The 18284-nt window shown below is 46.7% G+C and overlaps 1 protein-coding gene across 2 annotated transcripts in view; it reads right to left on the bottom strand.

Moving 5' to 3' along the window:
• LOC146839146 (uncharacterized) overlaps positions 1 to 17188 on the bottom strand; it is a 42954-nt gene extending 25766 nt beyond the window's left edge. The window contains exon 1 of one of the 2 annotated variants that reach the window (XM_085603197.1): positions 17120 to 17188. The gene's annotated coding sequence lies outside the window, so the exon portion shown is untranslated. The remainder of the gene's footprint in view (positions 1 to 17119) is intronic. The other variant, XM_085603198.1, reaches the window with a different exon arrangement.
• Between the last annotated feature and the right edge of the window lie 1096 nt (positions 17189 to 18284).

The raw sequence follows: 18284 nt of genomic DNA, 5'->3' as shown, positions 1-18284 counted from the left end.
GGGTAGGAGAGATCTCACATTATGGAGACAGTGATCCATCAGAGTAGCAGAGATCTCACAATATGGAGATAGTGATCCATCGTGTAGGGGAGATCTCTAAATATGGGGACAGTGATCCATCAGGGTAGGAGAGATCTCACAATATGGAGACAGTGATCCATCAGGGTAGAGGAGATCTCAAAATATGGAGACAGTGATCCATCAGGGTAGGGAAGATCTCAAAATATGGAGACAGTGATCCATCAGGGTAGGGGAGATCTCAAAATATGGAGACAGTGATCCATCAGGGTAGGGTAGATCTCAAAATATGGAGACAGTGATCCATCAGGTTAGCGGAGATCTCTAAATATGGAGACAGTGATCCATCAGGGTAGGGGAGATCTCAAAATATGGACACAGTGATCGATCAGGGTAGGGGAGATCTCAAAATATAGAGATAGTGATCCATCAGAGTAGCAGAGATCTCACAATATGGAGATAGTGATCCGTCGTGTAGGGGAGATCTCTAAATATGGGGACAGTGATCCATCAGGGTAGGAGAGATCTCACAATATGGAGACAGTGATCCATCAGGGTAGGGGAGATCTCAAAATATGGAGACAGTGATCCATCAGGGTAGGGAAGATCTCAAAATATGGAGACAGTGATCCATCAGGGTAGCGGAGATCTCTAAATATGGAGACAGTGATCCATCAGGGTAGGGGAGATCTCAAAAAATGGAGACAGTGTGAAGTAAGCTGGTTCCAGACGTGGAGGTGACACAGCAGACGTAGCCAGGTAGTGTCTTTCAAGTAGTCTATTTAGTTCTTAACAACATAGATTGCAGGGATAGCAGCTTGCCTGCTGCTCAGCCCATCTTCCCAACTGTCTCACACCCAAGGCACCCAAGCATTCCACTCATGTCAATATTCCACTGAGAACACTCACACTGGCTGAGCAGCTAGTTACAAGGTAAAGGGGAACACTGCAAACATAACATGAAGATACTACACAGTGATCCATCAGAGCAGAACATTGTGATCCATCAGGGTAGCAGAGATCTCTAAATATGGACATAGTGATCCATCAGGGTAGGGGAGATCTCTAAATATGGAGAAAGGGATCCATCGGGGTAGGGGAGATCTCTAAATATGGGGACAGTGATCCATCAGGGTAGGAGAGATCTCACAATATGGAGACAGTGATCCATCAGGGAAGCCAAGATCTCTAAATATGGAGACAGTGATCCATCAGAGTAGGGGAGATCTCTAAATATGGGGACATTGATCGCTCAGGGTAGGGGAGGTCTCTAAATATGGAGACAGTGATCCATCAGGGTAGCAGAGATCTCACAATATGGAGACAGTGATCCATCAGGGTAGCAGAGATCATTAAACATGGAGACAGTGATCCATCAGGGTAGGGGAGATCTAACAATATGGAGACAGTGATCGATCAGGGTAGGGGAGATCTCTAAACATGGGGACAGTGATCCATCAGGTAGGGGAGATCTCTAAATACGGGGACAGTGATCCATCAGGGTAGGGGAGATCTCAAAATATGGAGACAGTGATCGATCAGGGTAGGGGAGATCTCAAAATATGGAGATAGTGATCCATCAGAGTAGCAGAGATCTCACAATATGGAGATAGTGATCCATCGGTGTAGGGGAGATCTCTAAATATGGGGACAGTGATCCATCAGGGTAGGAGAGATATCACAATATGGAGACAGTGATCCATCAGGGTAGCAGAGATCTCTAAACATGGAGACAGTGATCCATCAGGGTAGTAGAGATCTATAAATATGGAGACAGTGATCCATTAGGGTAGCAGAGATCTCTAAACATGGAGACAGTGATCCATCAGGGTTGGGGAGATATCAAAATATGGAGACAGTGATCCATCAGGGTAGCAGAGATCTCTAAACATGGAGACAGTGATCCATCAGAGTAGCAGAGATCTCTAAATATGGAGATAGTAATCCATTAGTGTAGCAGAGATCTCTATATATGGAGATAGTGATCCATCAAGGTAGCAGAGAGCTTTAAATATGGCGATAGTGATGCATCTTCTTGCTATCTTATAGTGAAGATATGGGAGGGACTAGCTCTATGACCACTCCTATGTGAGGGTCAGGGGAGTGGGTGGCTACACCCACTTCCCTTTGTCCAGTTTCGCGCCAGAGCAGGGGCAGGTAGGCCCTGAACCGGTTTGAGCTGGCATATGCACAGAGGAGCCTACTGCTCCCCCAGTGCAGGACTTCAAAGCACTCTAGGAGTGCACCCACCCAGCCCCAATACACTAAATCCTGTCTGGGAGGTGGTTACACCTCCCTGTGACAGGATGCCTATTGTTGGGCCTCCTCCATTGCGAGTTTCGGTCAGCAGCAGGAGGGCAGCCGAGTGTCTGTGCTGATTGCATCTATTTTGTGATGGCAGGGCTCTTCATGATTCTACCCTGTTTCCACAGTAGGTACATGTCTATCCCTCTAAAAGGATGGGATCATACTCCCACACCAGTATGATTCCAAAGCGTTTGACACCAAACACGACATGTTTTGATGCAGCCATTCCAAAGTTGGCATTAACCGCGAGGTTATAATGCACTTAAGAGTATATGGTTTAACCGCATCCACAAACAACCACAGAGAATGGACTCTGAGAGCTGCAGAGGGGCCCTGCTCAGGCAGAGGCACCCCCTCACATGGAAACCAAGCACCCTGCCCTCAGGATTGATAGGGCCTGCCTTAGGGGTGACTGATAGGTTTATATGTGTGTGTAGGTAGAGATATAGTGTACCTATATCTCAGTGAGGAGTGCTAACACTACCTCCCCAGGCTGCAGTATCAGGCCTGTGGTGTCAGATGGAGTCTGCTTCCCTGGGGTGGCATAATACATGCTGCAGCCCCTGGTAGGCCTGTGAAGTCCCTATGCCCTAGGTACCTAAGGTACCATATACTAGGGGCTCATAAGGTACCACAGTATCCAATCACTAGTGCACCTAATGTGCACTCCAAGTTGTTTAGAGAGAACAGAGAGGCTGGGGCCCTGATTAGCAGGGACCCAGCCAGACTATAGCCAGAAACCAGTGTAAACATCTGAAAAAAGAGGGGGCAACATAAGGTGCAGATCCTACTCTCCTCCAATGGGCTTCCTGCAACATCAACAATGAGGACAACTCCAGCTGACAAGCTTCACCTGGATTTTACTTGGATTGACCTGGTGCGTGCTATGAGTTGTAGTCTCAGGTTCCAAGAAGCAACCCCGAGCTTCTGAACCTTTGGCTGGTGCTGTGGACCACTTTGCTGCATCAAGAAATACTTCTGGAAGTAAGTGTGAAAGTGTTACATCGTGGGGGCATGATCTCTTGACTTTGTGCCGGTCCAGCGTGACCTTTTTTTTAACCTTTGAGTGTTATTTGCTTCTAAGCGTTAGTTTGACTTTTAATCTTTAAAAATTCATATCCACTGTTCCCTACATTGGATTTGTAATTTTGGTGCCATTTTGAACGAGGCGGTGTTGTGGCCCTAGCACCGACGGGAGAGTCTTGCTCAGTCGGTGCAGGTTGTTCGAGTTCTCTCCCCAGAGTCCCACAAGAGAGGCGTGGGAAGCAAGCGGAGCCGACAGAATGTCAATGTGGATCTGGCTGCATTTGGCGAGAGGATCGCATAGTTTGTGCTGATCACGATCCCTGCTGCTCGGTCCCCTAGTCTGTTTAGGTGGTGATGACCCTCTCGGGACCCGTTCTCACCAGGGCTGCCTCTTGCGACCTGGAGTGGGAGCGCAGGCCGCTGGGAGGCACAGCGGTCACAGCCCCAGCCAAGGAGGGCTGGGACACGTCTGATTCTGGTGCGGCACTGCAGCCCCCGCTGATAAGGGCTGGACCACGTTCGATTCGGCCTGCAGTGGCGAGTACCTTCACCTCATAACTGCTACTGAAGAGAAGGGTCCCTGATGGAGGTGAGAGAGAAACATAGTGGTCAGTGAGTCGGTTGCAGCCTGTACAGCGCACACATCATTTTTGCCATGATCTCCTTCACTAACCAGCTGCGGCCCTGGGGAGTAGGTGGATCGCCATGAAGAGTCCCTACTTCAGTGGGATAGACGGAGGCTGATATTGCAGACCTCAATCTTACACAAGAACTGGACCTCCTGATCCTAACTGAAACTTGACTCCATGATTCCTTCTTACTAATTTTGGACTTTTTAGTTTGCCTGAATATGAAATCATCAGACTGAATAAACCGGGCTAAAGTTGAATCGCATAGCAGGCATCTTTTGCTCCATTCTCACCCTGAGGCATACACAAACTGCTTCGATGTCTACTTGTGAACACCTGGGCATCGAAATCTGGAACAATGACAAGATAGCTTGTACACCCCACAAATCTATCACCTCCCAGGTGCTAATCTATTTAACAAACAAATAATGGAGACTATATCCTCTAACTCTGACCAACACCCTAACCAGATCTTCCCTGGGTATTTCAACTTACACTGGAACAACGCAAATGATCCCTTACTGTGCTTTCCTCTCCGACCTAAACTTCGCCCAGTCCTATAACGGACCTACCCACAACAAGGGCCCCACCCTTGATTTAATCATAGCTAAAGATAACGTTACACAACTGGATGGCATATCACCTTGTGACTGGTCAGACCACTACCTCATCTCTTTTCTGATCTTGGAAAGGATGCTGACTAGACAGGGACAACCTCGTAAAACCAAACACTGGTCTAGGGATTTGACGAACATCAACGTAAATGATCTAACCTACATTAGCAATAACCTACTTCCTCCGCCCCCCAATATGACAAATCTGGATAACCTTACTGAACACTACATCCACTCCATGATGGATTTGTTCGACGCAATTGCTCCAAAGTAATTCAAAAGGAATCCCAACAAACATTCCAATCCCTGGTTCAATTGCTCCCTTAACGAGGAAAGTCACAAACTAAGGTTGGCAGGGAGATCATGGAGAAACTCTCCTTCTATAACAAACCTCAAGCAGTTGAGGATGACAAGAAGTGTGTACAACAGACACATCCATTGCACAAAAGCCGATCACTTTAAGTTACAGCTAGACAATGCCAAAAACAGACCAAAAAAACTTTTTGAAATCATCAAACAAGAAACTAACCACTCCACTAACCAACACTCTGCACTCAAGGACTCACTCCCTAGCCGTGAGAAGTTCTCTACACACTTCATTGAAAAGACAAGAAAGATTGAACTAGAAATACAACTGACCTCAAAACAAGCATTATCAGACCAAGCCCACTCCCCCTCCATGGCTGCCCTTGGCCAGTTCCCCTCTTTCTGGCTCTAGGGAGTATACTGAAAAAAACATCGCATCATGGAATACCTTTATACTACTAGATGAAGCTAAGCTACTCACAATTATAACTCCATTAAAACCTTCAAATAATGTCAATGATCCTCTGCCCGCCAAGTTCTTCAGAGAGCTTAGATCTTCCATTCTCCCGCCCTGGTCTAAGATTGTCCATGAATCTCTTGTGCAGGGCTTGATTACCGGCTGCCTCAAGATAGGACAGGTCACCCCCATCCAAAAGAAGCCACATGTAGACTTATCTGAGCCTAACAACTTCCGACCAATTTCTAATATCATGACTTTAGCCAAACTACTTGAGAAATGCACACACACAACTCTGTAATCACATCCAACAGTTTCAACTCCTAGACCAATACCAATCAGCCTTCAGATCGGGACACAGTACGAAACTGCCCTAACGCGCATTGTTGATGACGCCCTGAGACTACTTGACTAGAACGAACTTTGCCTACTTATACTTCTTGGTCTTGCCTCAGTATTTGACACGGTCAAACATGACAACATGATTGATCTTCTTGAAAAAAGGATGGGATAATCGGATCCAGTTTTAACTTGGCTTGCCTCGTTCCTACATCACAGAAAGCAGAGAATCCAAGTCAACCATTCCCTTTTTAGCAGTACACCGGTCTCAATTGGATGCCTCAAGGATCCACACTCTCGCCGGCGCTCTTCAACATGTTCATGGAACCTCTCACCGAAACTCTGAACTGCTCAAAGGTACAATATCACTTGTATGCCGATGATACTCAATTCTACTTGAAAATGTCTTCACCGGATGATATCTAAACTCTTAACTTTGCTCTTCTAAAAAACTCAACAATGGTCAAGTCAAAATCAACTTATGTTAAATACATGCAAGACGGAATTCTTCCTGATTGCCCCCCACAATCACTCTGGCCCCATTCAAGATTGGCTCAAACAACTAATGGTTCTCAACTGCGCTCCACATGTTGTTGACTTCACTAGATCTTTAGGCTTAACTCTGGACAAACACCTGAATATGCAAGACCACATCAGTGCAACAACTAGGGGAGCCAATCACCAATTCAACACTTCAAGGAAAATCAAACCGTTCCTGCCTCCTGTTGGTATGCAGATAGCAGTACAATCCCTAGTTATCTCCCGTTCAGATGACGGAATTGTGACCCTGGCAGGGCTACCCAAAGCTAGACTGGCCCCTTTAAGGGCTACTCTGAACTCTGCGGCTAGACTAATCATGGGATCGAGAAAAGGTGATCACATCACACCACATATAATTCAACTCAATTGGCTCTCACTTGAAGCAAGGATTCGCTTCAAGATAGCCTGCTTGAGGCACAAAGCGCTTCATTATAACACTCCCGTTTACCTGGCAAAAAAAAGCAAACTATCTGGTTTGAATCGGTCCCTAAGAAGCTCTAACAATCTACTATTGGAACCACAAAAATTGAAAAAGAAGAGAACTTATAACCGCACCTTCTCCGGTCTTGCTCTGAGAATATGGAATGATCTTCCTCCCCAAATCAGCGCTAACCTTCCACGCCTCATTCAAAAAAGAAGTCAAAAGGCGGTTCCTGAATAGCGACCTGCAGCAATAGACTTGAAGTAGCCGAAACTAACATTTATCTCATGTTTACAGCACTGTTCTCTCTTTCAACTATGCAATGCTTTGCTTCTTTATATCTAATATTATGCTGGCTGTTCTATTTTTAGCATTCTGTATGTTTAGCTTCTTATGTGATTAGTACTTTACGCCTTCACTTGCTTATCTTGTCCGCTTCTATGTACAGGGCTCTGATACCCTGACCATGTCTGCGTGGACTTTGTGGCCGTAACCTTTCACTTCCGTGCTAAAGAAAAGCTGCATTTCTTTGCTCGATGCTTTAATTGTTTTTTATGCAAGCCATGGCAACCGTACTTGGCCAGTCCCCTAATTCATGACCCTGCAAAGTTTAGCACTGCTCTGTGGTGGCTACACCGATAATTATCCTTTACTGCTTTATTAGATTCGTATTATTTTTCATGTTTCTGATTTGGAGTTTGTTTACATTATTTGTGCTCCCTTCCACGGGCCTGTCTTCCCCTCTGCCTTCTTTCCCTCCTTATTTTGCTTTCTCACAGACATCACACACTGCTGTACCAGCCCCCCTTCCCATAGACCAAGCACCATAACTAATGACCACACAACGCAGCCTTATTCTCAAACCACACAACAACTCCATTGTATAGTTTAAGATGGCAGTCCTGGTTTTTTTCATCCAGCTTCCTTGAGTTGTGATACAAGTTTCCCTCTGTGACAATCTTCATGTTGTCAGTGCTTGTCCTTTTTCTTCCTCCCATTGTTGGTCAGTTTGACAGGCTCTTACTCTGGAAATCCCCCGTTTTGACACAAAATAGGTTTATCACCTACCCTGTGATGTGCTACCTGCAATGCAGAACCACCAAGTGTTCCGCTTCTTCAACCTGCCTAGGGACACCTCTGGAGCAGTGGGAATCCAGATGTGCTCATTGACGAAGCCCTCAAGCAAGCCCCTTGCTTCATTGTTGTTCTGGAAGCGGTTATATGTGCGTTTTAGTGTTTTTTGCTCGTCTCTAACCGAAACGATTCCAAGACTTAATTTTTTTATTAGATATTTGTGTTGCAACCAATTGCCATTGAATCAGATCACCCACCCCCAAATTTTGAGAAGAAATCTACAATTGCAAAGAAGATTCCATCCACCAAGCCAGTGTAATGATATACTTACTGAAGGCCCAAGCAAAACTGGATTTTCCTGTTCTTCTCCCTGAAATTTGTACCAACAGCTGTAGATGTTTGTTCGCTGTACGCGCCCTTTAAAAACCTCAAAGAGAGATCACAACTCTGCCAGAGATTCAGATCCTGCCTCGGTGCAGTGTTTGAGAGGAACATGCAGTGTCTCTGCGCCTTTGACTCTCACTTGTGACAGTCCCAGCTCCTCACTCTACCGCCCATGCTCTGTGCAAACATTTTATTTTGGCTGAGCCGTGTCTCTAACTCCCGATCCCACATACACTTTCTCGTGCTCTCTTTCTACGTGTCTCTCTCTCTCTAAATCTCCCTCTGACATTCTCTCTCAATTTATCAGTCCACCCATGTCTCCCAATCTCTCCCTCTCTCACCTCTCTCGCTCACATTTCCCTATCCCTGGTCTCCTCATCTCTCTCTTTCTGTCTCTCTCACCAGACCCATCCGCTTGTCTTTTCATCCCACTCTCGCCCTCTCTCTATCTCTCTTATTTAACCCACCCATCCGTGTCACGCAATATCTCACACCTTCTCTATTTATCTTTCATCTAACCTACCCGTTGTCTTATCTCTCCCTTGCTCGTTCGTCTTACTTCTTCACCCAAGACGTCCCATCTACCTTTCCCTCCTTTTTTCTTTTTTTCTCACCTTACCCACTCACCACTGTGTTTTCATCTCTCTCCTCTTTCTCTCCCACCTTTGCCTTCATCTCTCTCTCTCCGTTTTCTCTCTTGCCCTCTCTCTGTAACTATCCACACATTTTGCCCCATCTCGTTCTTTGTCCTTACCATCTCTTCTTTCTTCCCATCTGTATCTCTATTTCTCGCGTCTGGATTTTTCGGATAGCTCTCCCCCATCTCACACACTCATCTCTCTTTTGTTTCTATGTCTGCGCCCTATCTTCCTTTTATCTCCATCTGTCCATCTGTCTCCTGTTTCTATGTCTGCCGCCCTATCTGCCTCTTATCTCCATCCGCCCATCTGTCTCCTGTTTCTATGTCTGCCGCCCTCTCTGCCTCTTATCTCCATCTGTCCATCTGTCTCTTGTTTCTATGTCTGCGCCCTATCTTCCTTTTATCGCCATCCGCCCATCTGTCTCTTGATTCTATGTCTGCCGCCCTATCTGCCTCTTATCTCCATCCGGCCATCTGTCTCTTGTTTCTATGTCTGCGCCCTATCTTCCTTTTATCGCCATCCGCCCATCTGTCTCCTGTTTCTATGTCTGCCGCCCTCTCTGCCTCTTATCTCCATCTGTCCATCTGTCTCTTGTTTCTATGTCTACCGCCCTATCTTCCTTTTATCATCATCTGTCCACCTGTCTCTTGATTCTATGTCTGCCGCCCTATCTGCCTCTTATCTCCATCCGGCCATCTGTCTCTTGTTTCTATGTCTGCGCCCTATCTTCCTTTTATCGCCATCTGTCCATCTGTCTCTTGTTTTCATGTCTGCCGCCCTATAGGCCTCTTATCACCATCTGTCCATTTGTCTCCTGTTTCTATGTCTGCGCCCTATCTGCCTCTTATCTCCATCTGTCCGTCTGTCTCTTGTTTCTATGTCTACCGCCCTATCTGCCTCTTATCTCCATCTGTCCATCTGTCTCTTGTTTCTATGTCTGCCGCCCTATCTTCCTTTTATCGCCATCTGTCCATCTGTCTCTTGATTCTATGTCTGCCGCCCTATCTGCCTCTGATCTCCATTTGTCCATCTGTCTCTTGTTTCTGTCAGCCCCCTCTCGGCCTCTTATCTTTATCTATCCGCTGCCCCAATCAGAACACTTCAAAAGCTTACATTTTCAAAAATGCAAATTAAATATTTAATTGAAGCCACCTCACAGGGGTGAGACAAGAGACACAAGAGTGTGTGGGTGCCTGGGTGCATGTGTGTGTAAGTGTGCATATATACGTAGGTATGTATAAGTGCCTGTATATGTCCGCTTGTATATATGTGCATGTGCGTGTGTGTAAATGTATCTCCTCATGGTAATGCTGTATATGTATGTGCATGTTTGCTTATGTGCATGTCTATGTGCGCGTGTGTGTCTGCGTTTGGTTGTTCTCTTGCCCACATGCGAATGTATGCATGAGTGTGAGTGTGTGTGTGTGTGTGTGAATGTATGCTTGTGTGGTTGCATCTATTTGTGTATGTGGCTGCCGGTGGCTGTTTCCAAATGTGTGCATGTCAATGTGTGTGTTTCTGTCTGCGTATGCGTGTTTATTTGTATCTGTGCTTGCACGTTGGTGTGTGCCTATCTGTGCATCTATGTTTATTTTGAAGGTTTTTTGTTTTATTGCACTTAAAAGGCCCATTGGGTGGGTGAGAGTGCTGTACTAAGAACAATATTTGTGACAATAACTACTGGCTGGGAAAAAAGTAACCTCATTAGTACCAGTTTAGTACCTGAATTCAACAATCCGCAACTGTACGGTAACAGATAAACTTTGCAGAGAACATGCCAGTGCCCAGCACAACGGCACGTTTTTTTTTTGCTTTCATTTGAGCTACGATGTGTTTATTGTTATAATCTGAGATTATGCAGTAGGTTGAGGATTATGTGTCATGTTTGTGAATTACATAGTCCTGTTTAAAGTCCTGTGGCTTCAAGAGCATATAATTCCATTGTTGTTACTTTCTTTTTCAGAGCCAGCATATTACTCTTGTCTCCCCTCCCGTCATTACCTAATTCCCATTTTCTGGTTCTCCAGCGCCACAAGGTCATATGAATGGCAATATTGCTTTGCAATATCACCACTCCAATGCATACAAAAAACAAAAGTAAAAACATTGTCATTTTTAACACAAGAGCTCTAGCTTTTACAAATGTGATACCTATTGCATTGCAAATGCTTGTTATAAATTGGTGTTGGATTTGTATTGTGTGTTGTTTCCTTCCTATTTACTGTTATTGGTGTTTTTAAATGCTGAACACACCCGTCTCCCAAGTTAAGCCTCAATGCTCGTGAGCCGAGCCACCATGGGTCGAGCAAGGATTCATTTATTGAGACTTTACTGGACCTTACCTGCGATTGTGGCGTTGCTCCTAGCTGTAGGTACTTACCCGCACTTACTAACAAACCACCTTCCAACATTTGGTGCGCAGTAGTGGGGTCCAGTGTTTGCGTTTAATGCAATACAGCATTTAAGTGAAGATCTTTAAAAATACTCCAAACTGACCTAGAGCAAAATAGATTTAATGAAATGTTGACAAATTTCTTTTAATTACTTCATTTTTTAATCTTTCTAAATAGTTCTGATCAATTGGTGCCAAAGCTTTTCTGTGACCCAAAACTGATCGATCTGGCTCGCCTACCCACACTCACTGTAGCTGAGCTTAGGGTGATGTGCAGAAAGAGGGGTTTACCTGCCCATACCAACACTAGGAAAGGAGAGCTGGTGCATTCCTTTGAGGCCTGGGCAGTGCTAGAAGAAAGAGGAAGTTCCACTGACAGAGGGGGGGGGGGGTAAGTTGACCCTTCCAACCTCCACGAGGAGGATGATGACCGCCTGTCCATTCTTTCAGACACCAGGGCCAGACCTACAGCTCGTGGGAGGAAGGATTTATGGGATCCACCAAAGAAGAGGCAGAATTGTCCCTCAGGAGAAGAGTGTGAGGCCCAGTTAGCTTACATAGCTGTGGAGGATAAAAAGCATGCCTTGGCGCGGGAGAAGTGGACATGTGAAGGCAAATCAAGAGATGGTGGCAACTAAACAGATATTTGAGATGTCAAGGGGTGGTGGGTTTGACCCAAAGCTGCCCAAGGAGGTTGTCCCTAAGTACTAGGAGTGTGACAACATACAAGAGTGGCAGGCAGCATTTGAGAGGGCCCCCAGAACGAGAAGGGTTAACTCTCCATACTGGGGTTCACTCCTGTAGGACTTGGTCCCAGTAGCTGGGAGGGATGGGCTCCTGACGCTAGAGGGGGAGGCAGCAGAGGCTTACTCACACATGAAGCAGTGTCCGATCGGGAAATCTGGGCTCACCCCACAGCAGTACAGGATGAAGTTCAGGGCCCCCGACAAAGTCAGCACCCAATCTTGGGGGGACTTTGTTGGTATATCAGTGAAGGCACTAGAGGGCTGGATACAGGGTAAAAAGGTAAGTACATGTGTGGGGTCTCTCATCTGTTCATGGAGGAGTCTCAGTGTCTAGTTGATTCTAAGTTGTCTGGCCCCAGGGAGGGGAGACAGCTGATAGGTGGGTGTGTACAAGAGTTCCAAGGTAGACTCCAAGAAGGGAGCGGGGGGGGTAGGCCCACAAAAACCTAAAGAAGGAGGTGGTAGGCTAACTGAAGTGATTCCCTCAGTACCCCAGAACCCTAAAAAGAAGGAGGGCAGATCCTACCCCAACTCTGACAAGCAGAGGCAGGGAAACCAGGGCTTAAAAACATCTTTGAGAACACTGTGTATTTTGACTGTTTGAAGCCAGGTCACTTTAGAGGTGACCCCGCCTGTTCCAAAAAGGTGGTTAGTACTGGGCTGTCCAGTGTAGCCTCCATAAAGTAGGACACCTCAGATGAGGAGGTCCTCCTAGCATTGTGTTGGACGACAGATCCAGATGGTTAGCTGGGGATCCCTGAGGGTGGGAGTAGGCAATGGGGCGGTCGCCCAGGGCACACACCCATCCAAAGATCCTGGGGAGCCAGTCCCTATGGTTAGGAGACTGGGATACCAAAAGAAAAGGAAAGGAAAGGGAAGCCACTCCTAAATAGAGATTCAGTGAGCCAAGGGAATCCCGACCCAGTAAGGAGGAAGAGCAGAGATGGCATGGTAAGGCTTCACCTGACTCCAAGGACGTCCTGAGCAGTCCGGCAGCTGTCAAGGTGGAGGGTGGAAGAAGGGTGTCTGCCACAGGATGTGGTAGCCCCCACTCTAAACAGCAGAAGAGGTTCTAAGAACCCACAGTTGCCCCTAAAGCAACTCAGCCACTTGTCAGTGGAGAGCTGAGGGTGTGGTCTATGATTTGTGCTCCCCTCAGTGTTGAGCAGTCCATGATTTGCTCTTCTCTCAGTGTTGAGTGTAGTGTGACACTACAGTCAACAATGACGGGAGCACAAATCATGGACTTCATGTACCATGATGCAAAGGAGCAAACTTTTCTGGGATATGATGTAGTGTCCGGCCACACCCTTTTCCCTGCCCAAACTGCTTTTCATGACCTCCTCTACCATTTAGCACACATTCCTAATGTTCCTTCTTGTAAAAAATTGGATTCCGGCCCATTGATTACACTTCATCTGGCCCGAGCCGGTGAGTACGGCTGGAGCCGGAGAGTACGGCCCGGGTGTGGAGAGTACGGTCCGGGTGAGGAGATTCTGGCCAGACTGCGGAGATTCCGGCCTGACTGCAGACATAAAGATACGACTCGTAAATGACCTCTGTGAATACCAAAAGTCGTAAAGATAGACTTTTGTCTCAGATGGCCTTTGTGAATTCGGCCTATCTTTTGACAGGAGTAAGCAATAATAATAATTCAAACGTGTTAAATTAATAGATGCAATTAATCCAACAACTTGCCATGGTTGGATGTATTGTAACTATTGGTGGAATTAAGTTATAGAATTGCTTTCCAAAAGTTACCCAATTCAACTCTGTAGCAGCCTCTTCGGATTGGCCAACCTTTGACAGGCTGAGCCAAGCTGCCTTAATGAGGTGTGAAGTAGCCTGACATGAGACTAAATAGACATCTGGTGGGAGAAGATATGCAGCTGTCAGGACAGGAAGGGGGCTGGGTAGCCAAACTGGCCTTCAAAGGAAGAAAGACAGTGAGGACAGGAACCAGGCCCACCCCCGCTTCCTGCACCCCCAGCCAGGTGGGAGCCCCTGTAATTGAATTAAGAGAGGGGCTGGAAGGCAAGTGTAGGGGGAAAGTTAGCCACACCTGTGGGTGGGCTTAGCCAGACTTGAAGCTCCAGGAGAGATTTTCTCCATTTTGTTTTTTGTGCCCTCATGCTTTCTGGGACACAAATATGTCACACTTCAGGGGAAGTGGTCATCACAGAAGATGGCACCCTGCACCCCATTGGTCAGGGGCACGCCCCTTGTTGTCAGCCCAGAAACCTGGAACTATAGGGGATAGCTGCCCAGCAACATCAGATGCCTGCCTGGAAATATCAAGAGAAGAACGTCTGCCCTGGTGAACCCCTGGTCTGCACTACAAGATGACTGCCCTCATAAGGACTGCACCTGATACACACTTTGTGCTTTACAGAAGAAGACTTTACCTTGCTTCAAAAGATTAAAGAGTGGACTCCCTGAAAGCAACAGTTAGAAAAGAGCTCCGAGTACTCACCTGCAACAACTCTACCAAGACAAGCCCAGCTGACTAACTTCACTTGGACTTTAAAGGATTTGACCAGGTGCATTATGGGAATTGTATTCCTAAACCTCCAAAAGTCAAATCAGAGCTTCTGGACCCTTTACTGGTGTTGTGGCCCCTCAAACACCCAAACTAAATATCTGGAGGATAAGGACTGCCCTGCTGGACCCTTGGGCTGCTCAAGAGAGCCCTGCACTCATAAGGACTGCACCTGCTGCACTCACAAGGCTTCCCCACAAAAGGACTCTGCCTGTCTCAAAGGATAAGAAGTGGACTCCCTGATCAGCAATAGGTAGAAAAGTGCTGGAAGGGCTACCTGCAACATCAGCAACAAGGACAACTCCAGCTGGCAAACTACACCCGGATTTTAATTGGATTGACCAGGTGCATTGTGGGAGTTGTAGTCCCAGATCCCAAGAGGGGTCTGGGACTACAACTCGGCAGACATCAGACGCGCCCCCTTACCTGAACACCTTCAGGAAGACCCTCAAGACCAGATCTGCGGACCCCTCCTCCCCCTCAGCGCCTTGAGACCCTCACGGGTGAGTAGCACGCTTACAATTCCCTGACTGACTGATTGAAGAAGCAAACCAGAGATTCTAAACCTTAGGCTTGTGCGGTGGACCACTTCCTGCATCAAGAAACACTTCTGGAAGTGAGGGTAAAAGTATTAAATTGCAGGCGGCCTGAACTCTTGACTTTGCCCCAGTCCAGAACAACCTTTTCTTAACCCTTTGAGTGCTATTTGCTTCTAAGCACTAGTTTTACTTTTAATATGTACAGATTCATAGCGCCGGTTCCTGCATTAGATTTTTGTCGTTTTGGTGTCATTTTAATCATAAAAATATTGGCTATTTCTATAAATTAGTGTCAGATTTTTATTTTGTGTTTTTTCCTACTTATTTACTGGTGTGTTCTAAACCCTTTACACACCTGTCTCCTAAGTTAAGCCTGACCGCTTGTGAGCCAAGCTATCAAGGTTTGAGCAAGGACTAATTTATTGAGACTTTACTGGATTTTATTTGGGATTGTGGAGTTGGTACTAGCTGTTGGTACCTACCTGCACCTACTAACAAACCACATTCCAACGTGCAGTAAGATACAGTGTGGCGTTCAGAAGTTTCTTGCAGTACATTAAGATGCAGTGCAGTGGCACAGATTTCGAACAGCTCAGTAATAAGCAGTGCAAATTGAATAGATTTATCACAGTAAGATGTAGTGCAGTGGGACAGATCCCTCACAGTGCAGCAAGATGCAGTGCAGTGCACAGATTCCTCATAGTGCAGTAAGATGCAGTGCAGCGTGCACAGATTCCTTACAGTGCAGTAAGATGCAGTGCAATTTGCACACACTCCTCAATGCAGTAAGATGCAGTGCAGCATGTACAAATTCCTCACAGTGCAGTACGATGCAGTGCAGTGTGCACAGATTCCTCATAGTGCAGTAAAATGCAGTGCAGCATGCACAGATACCTCATAGTGCAGTAAGATTCAGTACAGTGCACAGATTCTTCAAAGTGCTGTAAGATGCAGTGTCAAGTGCTGATTCCTCACAGTACAGTAAGATGCACTGCAGCATGCACAGATTCTCAAAGCGCAATAAGATGCAGAGTGCACACAATCTTCACAGTGTGATAAGATGCAATGCACACATTCCTCATTGTGCAGTAAGATCTAGTGTGCACAGATTCCTCACAGTGCAATAAGATGCATCGCAGTGTGTAGAGATTCCTCACAGTGCAGTAAGATGCAGAGCAGTGTGCACAGATTGCTCACATTGAAGTAAGTACAATGGGCACAGATTCCTCACATTGCTGTAAGATGCAGTGCAGTGTGCTCAGATTTCTCATAGTGCAGTAAAATGCAGTGCACAGATTCCCCATATTGCAGTAAGATTTAGAGCATTGTTTACATATTCCTCACAGTGCATTAAGATGCAGTGTGCACAGATTTCTCAGAATGCAGCAAGATGAAGTGCACAGATTCCTTATAGTGCAGTAAGATGTAGTGCAGTGTGTACAGATTTCTCACACTGCAGTAAGATGCAGTGCGGTGTTCTCAGATTCCTCATCGTGCAGTAAAATGCAGTACACAGATTCCTCATAGTGCAGTAAGATGCAGTGCATTGTTTACATATTCCTCACAGTGCATTAAGATGCAGTGCAGTGTGCACAGATTCCTCATAGTGCAGTAAGATGAAGTGCACAGATTCCTCATACTGCAGGAAGATGCAGTGCAGTGTGCACAGATTCATCACAGTGTATTAAGATGCAGTGTAGTTCACAGATCTCTCATAGTACATTAAGATGCAGTGCACAGAATCCTCACAGTGGAGTATGATGCAGCCCAGTGTGTACAGAACCCTCATAGTGCAGTAAGATGTAATGCACACAGATTCCTTATAGTGAAGGAAGAATCGGTGCAGCATGCACATATTCCTCAAAATGCAGTAAGCCACAGTGCAGTGCACATATCTCCTCTTTAACACAAAGGAAAGCCCCCCGAGGCCCCCGGATAGAAGAGCCCAGCTCAGCCCCCAGAGGCCCCTGGATAGAAGAGCCCAGCTCAGCCCCCAGAGGTCCCCGGATAGAAGAGCCCAGCTCAGCCCCCAGAGGCCCCCGGATAGAAGAGCCCAGCTCATCCCAGCTCCTGGCAGAGATTCCCTCCAGGATTGATTATTCAGTTTATTTCTGCAAACACAGCAGAAGGTGCTGACAATCTCCTACCTGAGCAGAGACCTGTGCAGACATGTCCAGGCTCCCTCCTCCTCCTGGGGCTGGGGGAGGGGGGGGGGGGTGGTAGATCTGGGGTCTGAGGGGGGGGCAGATCTGGGGTCTGAGGGAGGGGGCAGGGGCAGATCTGGGGTCTGAGGGGGGGCAGGGGCAGATCTGGGGTCCGTGGGGGGTCTGTGAGGGTCTGAAGATGAAGATAACTGCACAGACACACAGGGGTCATTCCTCCTCTGCAGAGGCCGGCAGTGATGTCACCATCCGCTGCTGGTGCTGTCTCTGTCGCCGCTGACCCGGAAGAGGAAACCCTTCTCCCTTTCATCCAATGTGGAGCTCAGAGGGTTTCATTAGCAGGCGAGGAGCGCCCTCTGGTGGCCGCTGACGGAACCGCCGGTGTTCTTTAAATGTCCCAGACAGGAATGTTCTTCCATCAGTTTGTGTCTCACACTTGGGGTCACAGAGTCCCTCAGACTCCCCACAGTGAACCCCAAAGGGCACTTTATGCAGCACTTTGTATTTTGTGGGGTCTGTAGAGAAATATTAACAGCTTCACTTGCAGGAGGATCTTCCAGACACTGGTGCAGAGGACAGAAGTGTGTCTGGTGTTTACAGACAGACAACCGGAAGTGACGGCTTGTGTCATTACACACATGCTTGGGGTGAACTGGGCAGCTTCTTTCTACCTCTCCAGGTTCTGTGGGTTTATCCTTTATATTTAATATGGCTGTGTGTCCTCAAACACTCCCAGCTGTGGCTCAAATGAAGTTGGAATGTCTGGTTTAAGAGCCTGGTGCCTCTTCCAATATTACACCCCAAGCCTCTGTCTGCCAGGCTGTCACCAGAGGCTCTCTGTTTGTTGCTGCTGTGGGGGCCTCTAGGGTGGCGCCTTTACCAGACAAACATAGCAGCCGTCTGCTCAGGTTTTAACACTCAGCAAAGGCCGGACATGTGGAACTTTACATGAAATCACCAGCATTCATTTTGAAAATGAACTTCCTGTGTTGACATTATTCAAATTATTATTAATAAAATTATTATTATTTTCACTTATAGAGCCCAACTGTTACCCAAGAATGTCTTGGCACCTAAGAAAGAAAAAACAGACAGTCTCAGTGGAAAGACTCCAAAGACTGCACAGAACCGAATTTGTTAATGTTTGTAA

Source organism: Triturus cristatus, chromosome 4_2 (genome assembly GCF_964204655.1).
Source record: "Triturus cristatus chromosome 4_2, aTriCri1.1, whole genome shotgun sequence".
Classification (NCBI taxonomy): Eukaryota; Metazoa; Chordata; class Amphibia; order Caudata; family Salamandridae; genus Triturus; species Triturus cristatus.
The sequence above is the reverse complement of the archived record's forward strand: the minus strand, read 5'-3'. Positions and strand labels throughout refer to the sequence as shown.